Genomic DNA, 5,190 nt, shown 5'->3' with positions numbered 1-5,190 from the left:
AGCACTCATGAAAGCTAATGTGACACAATGCTGTACTGTGACCTTAAAGGGTCAGTTCATTTACAGCTGTAGTTCTATTTGAGCACATTAACATGTTTTGGGGATAATGGGGACTATCTTTAATGGAAAGAAGTTCAATTGTTCACAGTGAGGTCTGTGGATTATCCAGCGAACTGTTTACTCAACCCATGAATTTTTAATGGTACGAGCGCCACAGATGCAGTTCCTTTCAGCTCTGTTACTGGGGTGGAGGAAGAAGTCCAGTCAAATAAAACCAAAACTATCTGCCGGGCCGTAGCCTTAATATTCAGGTCTGACTACCAGGCCCATCGCAAAGACCACATTTCTAAAAATATGTGATATTTAAATGTTGAAACACTTGAATCCTGAAATCCCTCCAGAGATCAGGAGGTGCTGAGATTACGTGGAAAACATCTGTTTCTGGTGGAAAAATCCTGAATCAATGTGTATTATTTTGTTGTCCTAAATGTGGTAAAATGTAAATATGCTTCTTAGCTGTAGGATAAAAATATTCCATAGGTTCTCCAAACACAGCCCTCCGCGTCCTCGACTGCTGTCTGCATGACTAAACAGAAGAAAGGAGATTTGTTTTCTATAATTTGGTTAAAGCGACAACGACGTTCACACACAGTGTGTCGCATTTACAAGTTAACCAACGAGGGACCTCTCTGCAGCTTTCACTTCATTCTTAAAAATAAATTTTATACATTTTTTAAAGTCAAATAAGAATCAAAAGTGAATCTTTGAAACCCTTTTACTAGATTTCAAGGATGACCTTTAAATCCACTGATAGAAAAGTAGTCCCACAAACTGTATTTAAGGCCAGTAAATAAATAAAGAGCCTCATTAATCACCACTAGATCAGAGCAGACACTTTAACGCCCTGACAGTCGACTTGGCATCCCCTCTTATTACACTGTCATGGACCAATAAACACCCGTGCCAGCGCCACTCCGCCAATCGAACACCTGGCATTCTGCAGGTCGTTAGGGGGGACGGCGAATCAGATCCCTCCGCTCAAGCAGGGGAGGGGAGTCGGCTCCGTGCCCGGACCCTCCTAATTTCACCAATGGGAATGCAGCACTCCTTGTAATCCAATTAAAGGAGCGTAAGCGGTTTGTTAGACACTGTGTGTTAATGTAAGCACTATCCAATATACTCTGGGCTGGTAACAGCATGACTGGGGATACACTTTGGTCCACGGAACACAGGAGCAGTATACAGCTGAAGGGGCTGCTGTGGTAATATCAGGACACCGTCTGAAACCAGGCTTGTGAACACAGCGGGGGGGGGGGGGGGGGGGGGGGGGCTATCGCTCTCAGAATGATAACACTGCTGACCTTTGGTTGTTCTCCTTCTTCAGGCATGATGACGGAGAATGAAACGTCTACACAGTCACTGAACCTACACCAGGCCTGTGACAGGATGGTGAATATGTCTGCAGTGTTTTCCTGAGAATGCAGATGCACACTGCGTGGGATGGTTCCTTAATTGCACGCTCTCATTGCTATTCAGCCCCGCTCCTCGTGTAAATGAACAGTCGTGCATCTTAATTGCATTTTCTAAGCAGCATTTAATAACTGTAGGTTTGTACCATTTGCGGTCGCCGCAGATGTAAGGACAAGTGTTTTCTCACACTGGCACCTCCCATTTCCTCCGATCCAGCAGCTGCACGAGAGCGCGCCGCATCTGACACGGAGGAACTTAATCATATCTTCCTCAGACGCAACGAATTGAACTTAATTAGATGCTACATCACCTCGGTGAGGGGCTGCATGGCAAATGTTATTAAGAAAAAGCAGTGTGTTTCTCCAACGCTCGCTGATTCCTTTACATCTTGGCGTCTGTGGGAGAAAACCCCGCCGAGGCGTATTCTCCAGCCCCTGTAACTAATGACGCCGTTGCCCAGATCTGACAGTGAGCTGTGTCTGTATATTGTGCTTAATATCATAATAATAATGAGAGCAAATTAGAACAATCAATTTCCATGGCCTGTTGTTGATTGGAGGAGGAGGTGGAAGTGACAGGGGGTGATCCATCATCCTCGGCCAGTCACATTAAGGAGAGCGCCGTGGAGCAGGTGGGCTGGGCTGGAGGCCAGCCGCAGCCAATGGGAACGGGCGGGAAGGGGGGGAGGGAGATCCATTACACCCAAATCAAGTGCTAATGTAGCTGTGAAGTGGGTAAAGGAGCAGAGGAGGAAGGAGAGGAGAGGAGAGAGAGAGGATGACGCTGAGACTTATGAGTGCTTCAAGTGGGCTCTTGAGTGTGTGTGTGTGTGTGTGTGTGTGTGTGTGTGTGTGTGTGTGTGTGTGTTTTGCCAAAGGGTTTGTCCATTTACCTGCTAGTGTGTCCCTGCCTCCTTCAGCCAACCCCTGGTGCTTCACAATGAGTCCAGGGAAGCATCGCCACGACGCTAAACCAAAGCGAACATAGAAATACAGCCTCATCCTAACCAAAGTCACGCAGTCATCGTGAACTGCAGCTCGAGTCCCACAAGGGGTCACTAGAATCTCACCTCCCTACGATCCTCCAGAGCTCTTCATCCCTCAAACGAAGCAGCAGCATCACAGGATCATGTGCCAGTCTCAACGACGCACAATAAATGCACGTGATAACGAAAACGCTCCATCCTCTGCGATTGACTGGCTGGCGGTGAGGTCACAAGGAGCACGAGGAGACGATGATGATAGGCCGTGGTCACGATGGTGGAGATAATGAACGTGGCGGCGGAGGCTCTGCTGACGACGGTCGCTCAACACTTCACGGTTTTTAAATGTACAAACTGTGACCTCGCACACACTCTCACAGACGCACACTCTCATTTCGCCAAACACACTTTCATCACACACACCAAGAAGCACAGCCATCGCTCAACAGTTAACGTCAGACTCCTGCTGGAGGTACTCGACTGCAGCCAAAAGTCCTCAATTAAAAGAAATAAATAAAGAATTCAGGAAAAAAGCAACATTAAGTACATTTTCGCCTTTTATCAGCTTTATCAGAGTCTTTCTCTCTGATCCTATTCCTGCCAAACGATGGCATGGGGCGAGTATATTAGATTTCGTCAGCAGCCATCAATCATGGCCGCACTTAACACGATCAGCTCCCCAGTTTATTCAGAGCGAACAATGGGGGACAGGCACGTCCCGCCTGCAACTGAGTAAATGAGGAATTTAAATACTGCACAAGAGACTACGGCGGCTCGGAGGGGGCTGACTGATTAAAGGCCACAATATCTGCTTTTCTAGGCAGATGATCTGTCAACGGGATGCAGGAGGAGCTTTATTGAAATAATGGCCGGCTAATGTGAGGTTATTCTGGAGCGCACACACACACACACACACACGAGTGCTTGTGAGAGTACTCACCGTGGCAACGTGTCGCTGCAGCGCGCACAAGATTGACTCACAAAAACGCACACGGAATCATTTTCACACACATGCACACCCCATGTTTCCTAGCGCAGCATCCCCACACTGTCTGCCATTGATGGGTAATTTATCAAATGACATCTCACTCACTGGTGAGAGGAAATTAAATCATGTAGATCCAGATCCTGATTGCGATCATGAGACGTCCCCCTTGTAAAGCGTCTCAGCGAGACGTTCTTTTCACAGCTCTGCCCACGTCGAAAGTCTCTCTCTGGTTCTTCATCTAATCGTCGTGTTGATGAGCAGATACACAATCAGATCCTGAGGACGACAACAGAGGGACGGAAAGGTCAACGCTTTAGATCGCTGAACAGAAGCGGCCGCCATCAGTGAAGGACCGAACGATGACGTCAACAACAAGAGAAGCAAAGTTAGTGGAGGTTCTTCACCTGTAGCTCCTGGATGCAACAACAGGACATGTTGAGAGCTGCACACGAGCACTGCTGTTCAAACCGCATGTGTCTGTCTTTTAGTGCATATACTGCAGCAGTCCTCACAAAGTACGTACTGCATGCAGCATGCATTCAAGTGGGACATACTGCTTTATCGTAAGATTGCTCCTCAAACGTTGGTCCTCCTGCTCACATACTACCAGCAGTGCAGAGGATTGTGGGTCAGAAGAGCTGGCTTGCATACTTACCATGGAGGCATGTTTTGGCAAACTGCATTTGAGTTGACTTACTATGTATTGAGACACACTACATCTTTGTTCAGGCATATATTCATTGGTAGTATGGCTTTTGGAAGCAGCAGGTGTCCCTCGTAGTGATGACCCTCCAGAGAAACATCATCTTCATCTGCTGCTGTTCTAACCCGAGTTCCACTCAAAGTAGTTCAGCATCGTTCAGCTTATTGTTTCGTTTTCACGGCCCAAAGCGTTACTGCTTAGCTTCAGAGCTAACAGGAGCGTTCAGCAGCCAAAGAGTCGGGGACTCTCAGGAGTCGGTGAAGACCAAATCAGAGCTTTAAATAAAGAGTGAATTCTGCAGGAAGACACGAGCGCGACTCCAGATGAATGCTAATGTTGCTTCATGTCTGCCAGATGTGTAAACTGTTAGCTAACAGGCTCAAACAAGAACCAGAAGACATTAACATATCAGGTCAGTTGTAAAACATTTTTTAAGCAGTTCATCAGTAGGAACGTCTAATTATTTTTGGCACAATTAAATAACAATATAAACATTGATGTTAACCTTTCAAAATAGTTTTTAATTTCTCAGTATACACAGTATATTAATGAATGTGGCTGATTTGTGCAAAAAAAATGGCCGTAAACCAAAATGTAATATTATGCTATATTACAGCATTAATATCTGTAATAAATGCTTTAAGGCTCAATCAATGCAGTGAAGAAGTGCTCTTTATGTTGTAATGAAATATTGGTCAAATAATTAAATAAAAAAAGGTAAAAAAGAAACAGAAACAGTGATGAGATGTCCAGGTGTTTAAGCTTCACAACACAAAAGCCAAATACATTTATTATAATTCATTTTGACGGTATGAGACTATAGGAACAATGTGATTAAAATGAGATAAATAAAATAAAGCAGTTACATTTTTAAAAAACGATTCTTTCCAATGTTAACCTCAGACTGTCTGGTTGACTTGACGCCTGTCTGAGGTCATAGTTTGTGAACTGAGATGTTTCTACTCTCCAGTGTCCAGCTTCACATGATAAACTGATGTCATGATGTCATGACGAGTGGACCAGCAGGTCTCTCCTCCGTGTCCGTTC

This window comes from Cebidichthys violaceus, unplaced genomic scaffold (genome assembly GCF_023349555.1).
Source record: "Cebidichthys violaceus isolate CVI_PGR_0920_01 unplaced genomic scaffold, fCebVio1.0.p SCAF_44, whole genome shotgun sequence".
NCBI classification, from domain to species: Eukaryota; Metazoa; Chordata; class Actinopteri; order Perciformes; family Stichaeidae; genus Cebidichthys; species Cebidichthys violaceus.
Note: the sequence above shows the minus strand (reverse complement) of the source record.